We start from the raw sequence: 17,373 nt of genomic DNA, 5'->3' as shown, positions 1-17,373 counted from the left end.
TAAGAGTCGAGCTTTCACGAAGGCGATTTGGTGGCCTCGTTCTTCCTGGCTAGAAGGCAACCACGCGCCTGTTCCTAGCCGATGTGTCGTTCTCAGTGACACACATTTTCGTCGGGTTATCGGTTTCTGAACCGTGACCCATCATTAACATGTGTTAGGATGTTGTTGTTTTCGTAAATTTTTCTTGTATTTTGAAAAAACAATGGTTTAACAGAGAGAGTTAACATGACCCATTGATTTAGATTAATCATTTTTTGTATCCCCTATTTAATTCAAATTATTTTAAAATCCTTGTTGATTTATTTTATTTTGATCTATTTTTTATTTAATTTTTAAGTGCGTCGAAAACAAAAACTTATTTATTTATTTATTTATGCTCGACTTATTGTGGGGGTCCTCTTATATCAAGTCCTTGTGAGGGTATCCATTCAACTTCCTTTGATCTCAAACTTCCCTACTTCGATCATTTTAATCTCAAACCTTCACATTAACTCTTTTCTATTCAAATAATTTTCATAAGTGAATCTAAAGAAAAAGATTACCTGAATGAAATATCCAGTCGTAATCCTGAATATTAGGCCAAAGTTGTAAGAGTTTGTAAACCCTATGTATTCGTCTTTTCTTCAAAACACTCCAATATTCGAATCATTTTCATAAGTGAATCTGAAGAAAAAGATTACCTAGATGAAATATTCAATCGTAATCCCGAATATTAGGCCCAAGTTGTAAGAGCTTGTAAGCCATATGTATTTGTCTTTTCTTCAAAACGCTCTAATATTCAAATCATTTTCATAAGTGAATCCGAAGAAAAAGATTACCTGAATGAAATATTCAGTATAATCCCGAATATTAAACCTAAGTTGTAAGAGCTTGTAAGCCACATGTATTCGTCTTCTCCTCCAAAACACTCGTAAATATTCAAACTTCTTTCTCTCAATAAAATTGAAAGAAAAAGATTACCTGAGTGAAAGGTCCAGATGTAATCCCGAGTATTAGACCCAAGTTGTAAGAGCTTGCAAGTCATAAATACTCGTCTTTCAAGCCCAAAAAGCCTTATGTATTTGTCTTCTCTTCAAAACGCTCCAATATTCGAATCATTTTCATAAGTGAATCCGAAGAAAAAGATTACCTGAATGAAATATTCAGTGTAATCCCGAATATTAGGCCTAAGTTGTAAGAGCTTGTAAGCCATATGTATTCGTCTTCTCCTCCAAAACACTCGTAAATATTCAAACTTCTTTCTCTCAATAAAATTGAAAGAAAAAGATTACCTGAGTGAAAGGTCCAGATGTAATCCCGAGTATTAGACCCAAGTTGTAAGAGTTTGCAAGTCATAAATACTCGTCTTTCAAGCCCAAAAATACATTCAACCAATCAAACTTTTTCTGTCGCCGTGCGATTGATCAGAAAAACCATTTCATAAACAAAAGATACCTTGTCTTAAAGTGACGCAAAGCAATACTTCGTTCATAATTGTTGAGTTGAGATAAATGATGTTTTTTCGAATGTTGATTTGTAAATCCATTCGATGTGTGATATACGTCCGCTCCTCATCTGTTTTGGGTAAAACAATGTTTTTCGTCGATTAATACACTATAACTTTCGCTAAAATCGACCAACAGACAAACATTTTCTACCCAGAACTACGTAAGCCTTGAGTTTTCTATTGCACCCGGAGATACGTAGGAGCAAGATTTGTAAATCTTGTCAGGCTCATTAATAAAAAACTTAGGTTTAGTCCCCTTCGTTGCAAAAAATCGAAAAACATATTCTCTTTTCTTTTGATCCTATTATTCTTTCCCTCATAATAACTTAAGAAACCTTACATTTTAAGCTAACACTAACACACACAACTAACCTAATGGTTCCCGTTGAGTACAACGAACGTGAGGGGTGCTAGTACCTTCCCCTTGCGTAATCGGCCCCCAAACCCTGATTTGGTTGCGACGACCATAATCATTGTCGTTCTTTCTTGGGTTTTACCGATATTTCCCCATTCCTTTTTAGGAATAAATAAAATTCGATGGCGACTCTGTTTAGTCCATCATGCGAGCGTGCGATTGCGTTTCGCTAAGTCGTGTTCTCATTTTTTCGGGATGCGACACAAGTAAAGTAGCTCTAGAGGAAAGTAAAATACATGACTTATACATCAGGTCAATAATACATGAAGCTGTTTTCAAAAAATGAGTGTAAAGGAACATAAAACATGGTTTTCACATCAGTTAGGATAAATAAAGATTTGGGTAAATCTATTTAATGATGAACATGAACAACATATTGCATATTTCAAATAACATGTAACATATAAATAAAAAAGTTGTGTCATGTAACATAAACATGTGTCAAAAGAAAAAGCTTGGTAAACCCTAAAAATAAGGGAAACTAGACTGCAAAAAACATGTAACTTAATAGTCATTAAAAGAGAAAAAAATTGATAACATTTATACAAAACACGAGTTCTTGAAAATGCAATGTTGTACTAACATGTTTAAAAAAATATATATAAGACATGTGAAAACCATGTTTTATTTATGAACTTGTAAAGTCATGTTGTCAAAATACAAAAAATATAAATTTACATTAAACCTATGAAAACCAGATTTCAAACGAGACAAAAAGATGATTTTTTTTATAAAACCATATTGAAAGAAAACTTTAGGTTAAAATCAAAATGAACGAAATCGCATATGGATCCTTGTAAAGGATGACTGAAATACTGATAACGTTTATAAAATAGTATTAAAAGAAGGCGGTGTTTGAAAGCATAATACCTTGGAAATTTCGTCGTCTTTGACCTAAGAGTGAAAGGGAATGCTGGAAACTGGAAAATAAGCAGAAAGTTCAAAATGATGCAGGTTTGAGGAGGGAAATTTTTTACTTTATTGTGGTGAGAGATTTTTATGTCCACATGTCAACACATGATTGAAAGAATAATAATATTAATTGGAAGATTATTGAATTACTGAAATGTCCAAATGGGTTTGAAAAAAATTATAAAGTGAGGGGTATATTAGTCATCATGGTGGCATGTTTTAATGGTAGCTATATAGTTGATGATATAGCGTTAAACAAAAACCTGTAATAATAGTATTTCTCTTTTTATATATTGTAATACAATAATTTGTTTTCAACCCTCATAAATATGAGTGTAATCAATTTGGCTTGGATTGGTTTTTGGTCCAAAAGAATGTCTAAACCGATATCATTTCTATTTGTTTGATTCAGTTCGGTTTTTAGTGTTTTTAAAAAATGGAACTAAATCTAATCAATTTTGCTTGGATTAGTTCATCAGTTTACATCACTCTCTTTTAAAATAATATATTTCATATAATATTCTTAATCTATTTCATACTCTATTTTTCAAACAACTTAAAAATTGTACTTAATCCATATAAAACAATAACAAACAAATAATACAATAACAAAAAAATATTGTCATACACATAAATTTTTATGCTTCACATCTCAAATAAACATAAAAACTAGTTTTTAACCAGACTAGAAAGAATTTTGTTGAATAAGAAGCAATAACAAAAAAAATATATAAAAAAGAGTTGAAAACTAACAAAGAGAGTTTGAAACATAAAGAATAATAACTATACTCATACATGATTTGACGGTTCCTAAAAAAAAATTGAGAATCAAATCAAACTATCTCAAATTTCATCAATTTGGTTCAACTAAAAAAATCTATTTTTTCTCGATTTAGTTTGGTTTAAATTTTCGATTTAATTAATTTTTGTTACACCCACTATTATGAATACTATCTTAATCTATTAGATACTAGAACAATTTTATAATTAGTGATGTACAATAATAAAGAAATAATAACCATTATATTGTCATTATTTTGCTAATAATAATCATTATACTCCTAATCGACGCCATTATAATATAATATGTTAATCATATTTAATTAACTTTTAATAACATTTTCTAATGTCTTTAAGTTAAAAAGAAAAACAAGCTACACAAGTTATAATTTATTTGTTATTTTAGTTTTTATTAAAGAGAATGTTGAAATCTCATTTTAGTGCATCCAAACTAAATTAACACCATCATTTTTGCCATTAAATATAATTATTAGATGTGGCTTAAGTTGACTCTGAATGTGACTGAAAACATTTCCAACAACAAAATTATCTTATACTTTTATTTCCAACGAACAAATCTCAAAAAAACAAAAATCCCACATGTTAAAGATACTGTATAATAATGAGATTCTCTGGTTTGGGTAAAAAATAAGAGAAAATTTAGGTTTTATATTATTTAGACGAAAAGCGTACAACAAATGGATCTGTGGCGCAATGGTAGCGCGTCTGACTCCAGATCAGAAGGTTGCGTGTTCGATTCACGTCAGGTTCATTCTTTCTTTTATTTTTCTAAATCTCGGCAATTTACCCGCAAGCGGCTATGTCATGTTGGTGAACCAAATACTATAATATTGTTACAGTATTACAAGAAATTGTGTTTACCACCAATCAATTTTTTATAATTAAATTAAATTTTGTGTTCAGTAAAACTTGAGTCCCACCTTAAATTCTTTGAAAAAGACACTAAAAACTGTGTTTGAATTAAAAATTAGAAATTCTAAAAAAAATAAAATTTTCAACTAATTCAAATGATTTTCATAATTAAAAATTCTTATGGCAAATTGTTCCTTCTGGTACGGTGGAGTCAGAGTATCTTATAAAGTTAGTATTTTAACACTCAAATTAGTATATTGAGAAGAAGAATGAAATGAAATTGTATTTAAAATTTGTTACCAAAATTTGGCGTCTTCTCTAATAGTTAAGAGAGTTGTTGGATGTTTTACACCTAAGATCTTTGATGATCATTATAATGGTAATCCTCGCATATTATGAAGGTTCTGCAAAATTAAGATCTTTATATGATTGTTGGTCGGGATCAATAAGGTCGGAAGAAATTCATACGAGGTCGGTCTCACTGGCCCAAAAGATATATATTTAATCATATGTTTCTATTTTGACACTCAAATTAGTATATTGAGAAGAAGAATGAAATGAAATTGTATTTAAAATTTGTTACCAAAATTTGGCGTCTTCTCTAATAGTTAAGAGAGTTGTTGGATGTTTTACACCTAAGATCTTTGATGATCATTATAATGGTAATCCTCGCATATTATGAAGGTTCTGCAAAATTAAGATCTTTATATGATTGTTGGTCGGGATCAATAAGGTCGGAAGAAATTCATACGAGGTCGGTCTCACTGGCCCAAAAGATATATATTTAATCATATGTTTCTATTTTGACAAACACATCAGCTTCCGATGTTTTTTACTCTTATGTCAATTTTTCGATTGAAGAGCCTCGTATTTCTTTGTCTCAACTGGCTCTGAGGCATCAATGATTCTTGAATTGTATTTTCATGGGAAGAAGCATTATGAATACTTTCTTCTAGGCGTTGAAGCCTTACTTTTAAGGCGTGCAAAAAACTTCGTCGGACAATGCTAAACATGTTGCTCAACAGTTCGTTAGGACCTTGTATACTGAGGTTCGCCTGGAGAGTTTAGAGGTCAGACAAGTCTTCAAGTTAAGTAATCAAATGCAAAATGGGAGTCTCTACCAGAGGCAGCAATGACATCTTCTCGCACAACAAAGGATGTGATAACCTTAGATCCAACTATCACTAAAGAAAGTAAGAACCAAGAATCTGGAGTTATGAAGAAAGGAGATTGAGATAATGCTGAATTGAATCAAACATGATAGATTCTTGTGTTTTTGTGCAAATGCTTGCTTCGATGATTGGAAGAATTTACGAACTATGAAAGTTAGAGAACGAATGTAAAATCATGCAAGTCGTATGTCATACCCCAAAATTTGTCTGTTAAATTTTATGATAAATTGATTCATGTATGGCATTCATTTCACATTTGCATTCATTCATTAGCATACATTCTCATATAAATTATAAATTTTAATTTATTTATTATGTGATACAGATATAAAAAATAATAATGATTTTGGTTATCTGTATGATATAAATAAATTATATATATATAAATAAAATAGTTTTAATTTAATGATAAATAAAAATAGATTTGAATTTTAATTGTATAATTAAAAGTTTAAATTAATTTTATTTGTTAAAACTCATTAAATTATAATAATAATTTTTTATAATTTAGTGACTCATGTTCCATTTATTCATTATTTATAAATAGTATTTATTTAATAATTCACGTTTTTTACTTAATAAAAATTATTTATAAGAGTAACATTTTTTTAAAAACCCATAAATTATAAAATAATTTTGGTTGATATAAGTAAGAATAATTTTGATTTTTTTTTAAATGATGAAAGTAAAAATAGAAATAGGTTTAAATTTTAATTAAATTATGTAACTAAAATTTAAATTAATTTTTATTTGTTAAAAGTCATTTAAATTATTCATTATTTATAATAATATTTGTATTTAATAAATATTTATTTATAATAGTAGATAGCAAGGTTAAACCCCAATCCACACCATTATAGCTAACTCTCTTAAATTATAGGAAGGGATCCAAATATTTAGCAAGGTTAAACACTAATCCACACCATTATAGCTAACTCTCCTAAATTATAGGAAGGGATCCAAATATTTAGCAAGGTTAAACCCTAATCCACACCATTATAAATACTTCATATGGCTGCAGCGAAAAAGGGGAGGAAAAAGATGGAGAGGAAAAAGATGAGAGATACAGCAGAAGAAAATACACAAGGCAAGGCAGAAGCAAGAAGATTCACGGGCAGGGAAAAGAGAAGCAACCATAAAGCACTCATAGCCTGAATAAGAACAACACACATACAGTGAGCAAGCTAGAAGAATCAAATCCCCAGTAAGTGTTCATTATGGAATTTGCATCCAGCATGATTACCTTGCAATACCCCTTAATTCATGCATGAATAATATTGGTTTAATATATATATATATATATATATATATATATATATATATATATATATATATATATATATATATATATATATATATATATATATATATATATATATATTGAGATCATGTATTCATGGTTTGGTGGATGTTGATATTGCTTTATTCAAGTATGCATCTGTTCTTGATATGTCATAGCATGTTGGAGAAATTTTGTTTGCATGATTAAAGAATTATATCTGTCATTTAATTATTATTATATGAGCGTTGTTTCTAGCATGAGTATGTTTATTTCACAGGCTGTTATTACATAATAATGATGATGATATAATGGTGATAATATAAATCATTGGTTGTCTTTAACATGTATGTGTAAGATTTGTTTTATCATTATCACTTGCAGTAAAGAGAACTAATACGTGAGTAAAATAATATAAGCTTCTTGATTTGTGCATGACTATTTTTATTATTGCATGATGATTACATATGATCTTATTTTATGTGTGTGGTTTGATATAAGATGAAGTTACAGGTTTGTTGTATTCACATGAAAGAAACAACATGAGAAAAAATAAAGTAGTTTGCCGTAAGAGAGAAAGTTGTAACATGCATGGTGGTGTTGCGTCAAAATGGAAAAATCCATGTAGAATTAATATATATTTTAATGAAGGCGAATAAATAACGAATTGACCAACATGGCTCGTTGGTAGCTCCCCCTCACTGCAACGTAGAGGTCTTGGGCTATTTTTTAGCTTTCCAGTGTTTTACTATGTTTACTCCCTTTCCACTATAATTAATTCACCACTATTTTTCTATTATTAAAATAAAACTCATTAATTAATTTTCTAATTAATATATTATATTAGTTATTTAAACTAGGATATGATTTAATCTAGTTTATTAATAAAATTTTCATATATCACTTAATTAATTAAAATAGGCTATTTTGAATAATAAAAATCTAATTATATATTTTTTTTCCTCTTTTCTTTTAAAATTTCTATCAATTTAGTCTAAGTTTTTCCATATATTCATAAAAAAAAAAGTTTCTATTATTATAGACTAAAAATATTCTTAATTCATTCTTAAATTTAGTTATTTATTTCATTTGTCATGAACTTTCTATGTAATAGATTTAATTGGGATTTTTTTTATTTCTTTCTTTTTAGTTTAATTAGGTTTTATTATTTTGTATGTCCTTTTAATTTTGTACTCGTTAATTAAGATTTAGATATTTTATATCCCCTTTTAAATTTTGTACCCCATCCCGAAGCCATGTAATAGCGTAGTCTTATTTTTCGCACTTTAATTTTTCCATACTGTGAATATAAATGTCTACATGTATGCTAATAGGATTGCATGGAAAGATAAATAATTGAACTTAGATAAACTAATTCAAGATAATATATCTGAATCCAATCATTTTCATACTTGCACCTCTAGGGTAACCCTCTCTTTGTTGCCTTACGATATTACAGTCATGTCCCGCGAATGTGGGGATACCCTTAGCAAAGACCCTTTCGATCAAATCATCATCATCCCTAAACAGATAAGTCATAGTCCCTTCGATCAAAAGGTCAATGTCCCTACAAGATAAAACATAGTCCCTCGAACGTTGCCTTCGAATATATGACCTTGTCCCTCGAACGTTGCCTTCGAATATATGACTTTGTCCCTCGATGACCCTTCGTTGTAGCCTACGATTAAATGATGATCGTCCCTTCGAATGCTAAGGTATCCTTACAAATGTTGCCTTCAATGACCAATCGACGACCCCACGATGTCCCTTTACCTCCAAAGGATAAGACTACTTACTTCTCAATAGTAAGGACAGTTGTACCCTCCTAAGGATAGGAAATACCTATAAAGACCTTGGGTAGGTATAACTCTTAAATGCTTGCTCACAGCTTAAAATACTTTTCACACCTCACACTTTTCATAACATCTTTTAGAAAATCACCACTTGGTATACATTCGCACCAGAATCATCGTCGAGTTATATTTTTCTAAACATCTTTCAAAATCAAACGAGATAAACACTTTGTATACATTCATACAAGAATCATTACAAAGTTAAACTCTCCTTTCAAAATATTTTTCTGAACACACCACATTTCTCAAACACTTTCTCAAACAAGGAAACCATAAGTGAGTTAAGCAATTAAAAGCCCATGGATAACCATGGATACAAAGGGTGCTAACACCTTCCCTTTGTATAATGTACCTCCCGAACTCAAAATCTAATCAAGGTCTTTCCTGTTCTTTTCCGCCTTTCCTTATTGGATAAAAGAAAAGTCGGTGGCGACTCTTGCTATCCGCAACATAGCTTTTCAAAGCAAAAACACAAAGTCAGTTCACCGTATCACAGAACTGGCGACTCTGCTGGGGAATCTTAAAAAGAGAGGTTACCTTAAAGATAAGATCACTTATGTTTTCGAATTGTTTCTTTGTCTGATTTACTTTTAAGTGATTGTTTGGGTATTCTATGCTTGAGTGAAAGATCCTACACCCGGATCTAGTGTACCTTAGGTAAGTAGCAAGAGATCATCGCGATTGTCCGGCGTATACTGGAATGGTTAAAATGATGGCTACGGTTAATGTGACACTTTGGATGTCCTGATGTTCCTCATGTTTACTTGAGGAAAAATTTGGCGTCTGCGTGGTGTCATCAAAGCATTAACCAGACCTTTAGAACCCTAATTGACTCATCCTAGCCATTAGAAAGGTCAATGATTTGAGATCCTTCTAGAACCCGGTTACTATTCTAGGACAGGTTGAACCAACCAAACTTCAGTGGGGAGGGTACTTACCTATGGAACTCATGCAAGCCTTAAAACCTAGGAATGATTGTGGTGTGACTTGTTTGTGCCTGTTACTTACTTGACATCATAACATCATAACATCATAACATCATGACATCATGGCATTGTACTAATCATTTCGAGGACTTAGGGATTTAACTTTGCTCTGTTTTGTAGGGCTATGGCTTCCAGGAAGACCATCCGAATCAATTTTATTGCGACCTCTCCTCAACTCAAGGATTTAGTGTCAGAACTTCCCGATCATGCTCAGTTCATCAAGAAACATGGTTATCTCCTCTATTTAGTTACCACCGGTTTCAAGGAAGATATGATGAGAGTTTTATTCCAGTTCTTCGATCCTAAACATCATTGTTTCACCTTCCCAGATTATCAGTTGGTACCCACATTAGAAGAATTTTCCAGGTTGCTTGGGATACCTATCCTTGATCAAACACCTTTCAGTGGTTTAGAAAAGATTCCGAGGTCTGAAGAGGTTGTCGCGGCTTTACACATGACAAAGTCCGACATTGAAACTAATTGGGTGACAAGAAGTGAAGTTAAGGGTTTACTTGCCAAATTTCTAATAAATAAGGCTCGAGAATTCCTAAAAGCTATGAGTGTCCACGCTTTCGAAGATGTTCTAGCATTACTAATCTATGGTTTGGTGCTATTTCCTAATCCGGATCAATTCATAGACATGAATGTTGTTAAGATATTTCTCACTCATAACCCTGTGCCCACCTTGCTTGGAGACATTTTGCATTCCCTTCACACTCGTACTATGAAAAGGCAAGGGATTCTCATGTGCTGCGTACCTTTATTATCTAGGTGGTTTATTTCGCACCTTCCTCAATCAGTCTTGAAGAATGAGCAAAATTTGAAATGGTCTCAAAGGATAATGTTGCTCTCCCATTCAGACATCCATTGGTGTCCCCAACCCAAAGAAAATGTTATCATCATTGACCGTTATGGAGAATTCTCTAACGTACCACTCCTGGGGATAAAAGGAGGTATTACTTATAATCCTGCTTTAGCCCTACGTCAGTTTGGTTATGCTCGAAGAGATGGTCCACATGAAATAATTATCCAAGGCACTGTGTTTGACTATGACAACGATTCTCAAGGTCTCCATCAAAGGTTTGTACGAGCTTGGGGCATGGTGAAAAGAAGTACTTTAGGACAGAAAAACTCTATTCCTATGGAACCTTATCTTAGATGGGTACGCGTCAGAGCTCGTGAGCTTATCATGCCATATCTTGCAATCGGACCTCTGATTGTTGAACCAAAAGTTAAAGGAGGTACCCCTCAGATCATTCCTTATCCAGATATGCCTATCAATGTTGAAGAATTGAAGAAATCTTGGATCCAGTTGAGAGAGGAAAGGGATACTTTTGAAGCTCAGTTCTGTGCTGAAAGGAAGAAAGTATTAGAGCTCACCAGCCAGCTTAATGAGGAACGAAGTCTCGATGCATATCTCCGCCCAAAAAGAAGCCGTCCCTGGGAGACTTGAGCTTTCATTTTTTATTGTAATGAACATTGATTAAAGAAATTATTAATAAAAGTTCCCCTTTTTGGTGGTTTACGCATAGTTAAATTCCAAAAGTCCTTGAAAACATTTCATACATTGCATAGCATAACATAACATTGCATAACAGGTACTCTAAAGGATCAATGTTCTCACGGTCTTCCTCTCAAACAGAAAAATGACCCTCGAACAAACTGTCAAGGATCTCCAGGCTCAAAATGCTCAATTCCAGGAGATGATCTTGAACTTATCCAAGGGGCAGGAGGAATTGAAGACTCTATTGCTCGAGAAGAAGAAAGACAAGAAATCTGTGAGTTACATTAACCCGGGAAGAAGGCTTAAAGGATAGACTCCAGGAGTCAAGATTAAAATTCCAAAGGATAAAGAAGATGAGACAGAAAATGATTCGGAAGATGAGAATATTGATCCCTTCAACCCTGAGGACGACTATGAAAATTATGAAAATGAACAGTACTCTCTGAAGGATGATAAGTATAAGTTGCTGGAAGAACGTATGCTAGCTATGGAGGGTCAGAAGGCGCCCGATCTGGATTTCGAAAGCTTAGGTTTGGTCTCTGATGTGGTCATTCCTCGCAAATTCAAGGTCCCCGCTTTCACTAAATATGATGGTGCGTCTTGTCCTCAGATGCATCTGAGAGCTTATGTGAGAAAGATCCAGCCGTATACCACTGATAGGAAGTTATGGATCCATTTCTTCCAAGAGAGTCTGTCTGGCACACAGTTAGAGTGGTATTATCAGCTCGAGAGCTCTAACATCCGCACCTGGACTGATTTAGCGACAACTTTCTACAAGCACTACCAATATAATTCTGAATTAGCGCCTACTCGACTACAGCTGTAGAATATGACTATGGGCTCTAAGGAAAGCTTCAAAGAATATGCTCAAAAATGGAGAGACTTGGTTGGCAGAGTCAAACCCCCTATGACTGATCGAGAATTAGTGGACATGTTCATGGGTACACTGACTGGCCCATTCTACAACCATCTATTGGGAAGTTCCTCATCGGGTTTCACTGAACTTATATTGACGGGTGAACGTGTTGAAAGCGGCATTCGAAGTGGAAAGATACAGGTGGCTACCTCTGCAAGCACCAAAAAGTCCTATCAGGGGAAGAATGAATCAAATGCTATGTACGGTCAAAAGGGTCATAACAAGAAAAATCGTGACCATACTGTTGGAGCAGTTACGATTGCAGCACCGCCATCTCAAAACTTCCAACACAAACAAGACAGGCCAAGAAGGCAGTTTACCAAGATCAATATGACTTTAGCACAAGCACTGCAGGGTATGCCAAAAGCAAATTTAATTACCCTCAGAGATCCTCCTGCAAATCCCAACACTACTCCTCCTCGTTATAATCCCAATGCCAGGTGTACATATCACTCCGATAGCCCCGGGCATGATACAAATGATTGTTGGTTGTTGAAGAATAAGATTCAGGATATGATCGACGCTGGAGAAATTGAATTTGATCCTCCGGAGACTCCTAATGTCATCACTGCTCCTATGCTTAATCATGACAAGACTGTTAATGATGTGGATGACAATTCTCACATTACTAATGTAGCTGACTTAGCATCTCCTCTCCTGATCATCAAGAAGAATTTATTGCAAGCTGGTTTATTTCCAGGTTGTGCTGAAAATTGCGATCTCTGTATACTCCGACCCAATGATTGCTTGAAGTTGAGGAATGGTATTCAACGGCTGATGGATGATCGTACAATTCTCTTTGAAAAGATTCCTAAGGTGGAAAACCCTATTGAAGAAATATCTGTGATTGCTAGGTCCAAAGTTCCAGTGAAGATTACCGCTACTAGAGTGCCTGTGAAGATTACTGTTGAGCCCAAGGTAGCTCCCCTAATTATTACTGCACCTGGCCCAGTACCGTATTCCTCAAGCAAAGCCATTCTGTGGAATTATGGAGGTGATGTTTACATCCACGGCATAAAGCAAGATGATAATTCTGCTAATCCTAATGACGTTGACATTGTTGGGACTAGTAAAATTACTCGAAGTGGAAGGATCTTCTCTCCAGAAATCTCACCTCCCGCCCCTGAAACTCGAGGAAAGGGACCAGTCATCAATCCTTCTCAGTCAAAGACACCAGTCGAAGTTACTACCGAAGATGTTGCCAAGCAGGAAATGGAAGAAATGCTGAAAATCATCCGTAAGAGTGATTTTGATGTGGTAGAACAGCGGGGGCATACTCCGTCTAAAATTTCAATGTTATCCTTGTTGTTATCTTCTGAATCTCATGCCAATGCGTTGATAAAATTCTTGAAGACCGCTCATGTACCTCAGGAGACATCTGTCGATCAGTTAGAAAATTATGTTGCTAACTTGGCTGTTGATAATGGCATAGGCTTTTCTGATGCTGACCTGACACCAGCAGGAGAGAATCACAATAAAGCTCTGCATATATCCATTGAGTGTAAGGGGATCACCTTGTCTCATGTGTTGATCGACAATGGCTCTTCTTTGAATGTGCTACCGAAAGCTGTGCTCGATAAGCTTAACTGTAAAAGCATTGAACTGAAACCTAGTGACGTTGTGGTGCATGCTTACGATGGTGCGAATAGTGTTGTCCATGGTGAAGTGGTTCTCCCTATCAAGATAGGACCTCAAGTCTTCAACACTACCTGTTACGTAATGAACATTCGTCTTGCCTATTCCTGCTTGCTGGGACGCCCTTGGATCCATGGGGCAAGTGCTGTAGCTTCGTCTCTCCATCAAAAGCTGAGGTATCCAATAGAGGGCAAGATTGTCACTGTGTGTGGAGAAGAAAAGTATATTGTCAGTAGTGTGCATACCTTCAGATACGTCGAGATGGATGGTGAATTCTTTGAGACTCCTTCTCAGTCATTTGAAGTAGTTCCTCTGACCAGTCCTGTCCTTAAGCCAACTTCCCGTGTGCCTAAGGTTATTCGTGCTCCTCCTGCTATGATTTCTCTGAAAGATGCTCGAGCCGTGGTTGAAGATGGTGGTCGTACTGGCTGGGGTCAACTGATCGATGTATCGTACAAGTCGGATAAATTTGGCCTGAGGTTTAGCTCTGAAAAGATAGTCGAAGATCAGATTAATATTGTAGAAGATGCTGATAGCGATTGCGACTTGGATAGCTGGATTTTCCCAACAATTGATGACGGACTCAATAATTGGAAGGCTGAAGACACTATCCCGATTTCCTTTAGTCAGGAGTAATTGTTATTGCTTATTTTAGTGTTTCAAATTTTGTAATTTTTATTATGAACAATTGAACTTCTTAAAGCATTGTGTCTATGCCCGGGGCACAATAGCTAATTTGTTAAGGGTTTTGTCATTTTCATAAGCATATTCACATTCAATAAATCAATGGACTTTTTGCATTCAAATGTTGCGCTCTTTATCTTTCCTGTCATCTTTCAAATAAGCTATGTTTTCTTACACACACTCACATAACAAATTGCAGATCCATATCCACTTTGGATCCTGTTGATAATAATTTTGCTACTGTTAATTATGGCTTTAAAAATCCGATCTACCAAGCCGAGGATGGAAGTGACGAAGATTGCGAAGTGCCTGGAGAGCTTGCCAGACTGTTACTGCAAGAAGAAAAGACTATACAGCCGCATGAGGAATCAATTGAAATTGTAAATCTGGGTACTGAAGTAGACAAGAAAGAAGTCAAAATAGGAGCAGGCTTGGAAAACAGTGTCAAAGAAAGATTGATTCAGATGCTACATGACTATGTAGAGATTTTTGCTTGGTCTTATGAAGACATGCCAGTACTGGATACTGATTGAGTAGTACATCGTTTGCCGATGAAGGAAGATTGTCATCCTGTTAAGCAAAAGGTTCGTCGCATGCGTCCTAAAATGTCTGAGAAAATCAAAGTCGAGGTTATGAAACAATTTAATGCAGGTTTTCTAGCTGTTACTTCTTGTCCTCAATGGGTTGCTAATGTGGTATCAGTGCCAAAGAAGGATGGCAAGGTGCGAATGTGTGTAGATTACAGAGATTTGAATAAAGCAAGTCCCAAAGATGACTTTCCACTTCCGCACATTGATGTTCTGGTAGATAACACCGCTCAACACAAGGTGTTCTCATTCATGGATGGATTCTCAGGTTATAACCAGATTAAGATGGCACCTGAAGACATGGAGAAAACTACGTTTGTGACGCAATGGGGCACTTTCTGTTACAAAGTAATGCCATTCGGTTTAAAGAATGCAGGGGCAACATACCAGCGTGCTATGGTGGTTTTGTTCCATGATATGATCCATCATGAAATAGAGGTATATGTGGATGACATGATAGCCAGATCTCATACTGAAGAAGAACATCTCGATCATTTATACAAACTGTTTGAGAGGTTGAAGAAATACAAGTTGAGATTGAACCCGAACAAATGCACCTTGGGAGTAAGATCCGGTAAACTCTTGGGCTTTATTGTCAGTGGTAAAGGAATTGAGGTTGACCCGGCTAAGGTGAGAGCTATTCAAGAAATGCCAGTTCCCCGTACAGATAAAGAAGTTAGAGGTTTCTTGGGACGCTTGAATTACATTGCCCGATTTATCTCCCATTTGACTGCTACTTGCAAACCCATCTTCAAATTACTGAGGAAAAATCAAGAGATAATATGGAATGATGAATGTCAAAAGGCTTTTGACAAAATCAAGAAGTATCTCCAAGAACCTCCAATTCTGATGCCACTAGTTGAAGGAAGACCTCTAATCATGTATTTGACCATGTTAGAAAATTCAAAGGGGTGTGTGCTGGGGCAACATGACGAGTCTGGTCGAAAAGAGCATGCAATATACTACCTTAGCAAAAAGTTTACCGACTGTGAAACAAGATACTCACTGCTTGAGAAAACTTGTTGTGCTTTGGTTTGGGCTGCTCGCTGACTAGGATAGTATATGTTGAATCATACCATTTTATTGATTTCTAAGATGGATCCTATCAAATATATATTTGAGAAACCTGCTCTCTCCGGAAGAATAGCAAGATGGCAGATGATTTTAACAAAGTATGATATCCAGTATACTACCCAGAAAGCAATCAAGGGAAGCGTGTTAGCTGATCATTTGGCTCATCAAGCAGTTGATGATTACCAATCTATGAATTTTGAGTTCCCTGATGAGGATCTTATGCTTGTTACTGATTATGAAGAACCTGGACCGGATGAAGGACCCGAACTGGGATCTTGATGGACTATGGTTTTTGATGGATCTTCTAATGCATTGGGCAATGGTGTTGGTGTTGTAATTATTTCTCCCAAGGGTTGCCATACGCCTTTCACTGCTAGACTATGTTTTGATTGTACCAATAATATGGCTGAGTATGAAGCATGTATTTTGGGACTCAGAGCTGCTATAGACCTGAGAATCAAGTTTTTGAGTGTGTACGGAGACTCAGCTTTAGTAATCAGTCAGATCAAAGGAGAATGGGACACTAAACATCCGAATCTCATCCCTTATCGAGAGCGGGTGTTGACATTAATTCCATACTTTGAAGAGATTACATTCGAACATATTCCACGAGAAGAGAATCAGTTGGCAGACGCATTGGCTACCATGTCATATATGTTCAGAGTCAGATGGGACAATGAAGCTCCCATGATCACCATTGAATAATTAGATGAACCAACATATTGTTATGAACTTAATGCTGATGAAGTAGAAGAGAAACCTTGGTTCCACGAAGTAAAAAGATATTTAGAAACTCAGGAATACCCTGAAGGGGCATCCATCAATGACAGAAAGTTTCTAAGGAAATTCTCCGTTAAATTCTTTTTGAGTAATGGAGTATTATACAAACGTAATCATGATTTGACTTTGCTTCGCTGTGTGGATAAAAAGGAAGCAGAAAAGATTATGGAAGACATGCATGACGGTATTTTTGGGACTCATTCTAGTGGACATACGATGGCCAATAAGATTCTAAGATCAGGGTATTATTGGTCTACCATGGAAGCTGATTGCCACCAGCACTCTAGAACTTGTCACAAGTGCCAGATCTATGCGGACAAAGTACATGTACCTCCTGCTCCGTTGAACGTGTTGACAGCCCCTTGGCCCTTTGCAATGTGGGGCATTGATATGATTGAAGAGATTAAACCTACTGCTTCTATTGGACATCGTTTCAT

At 35.1% G+C, this 17,373-nt stretch overlaps 1 non-coding gene across 1 annotated transcript; it reads left to right on the top strand.

The window, feature by feature from the left end:
* Window positions 1-4,293: 4,293 nt before the first annotated feature.
* Window positions 4,294-4,365, top strand: TRNAW-CCA (transfer RNA tryptophan (anticodon CCA)). The gene has a single exon. It is a non-coding gene; the product is annotated as a tRNA-Trp (tRNA).
* The last annotated feature ends 13,008 nt before the right edge of the window (window positions 4,366-17,373 follow it).

This window comes from Lathyrus oleraceus, chromosome 6, assembly GCF_024323335.1.
Source record: "Lathyrus oleraceus cultivar Zhongwan6 chromosome 6, CAAS_Psat_ZW6_1.0, whole genome shotgun sequence".
In the NCBI taxonomy this organism is placed as follows: Eukaryota; Viridiplantae; Streptophyta; class Magnoliopsida; order Fabales; family Fabaceae; genus Lathyrus; species Lathyrus oleraceus.
Note: the sequence above shows the minus strand (reverse complement) of the source record. Positions and strands in the feature narration are given on the sequence as shown.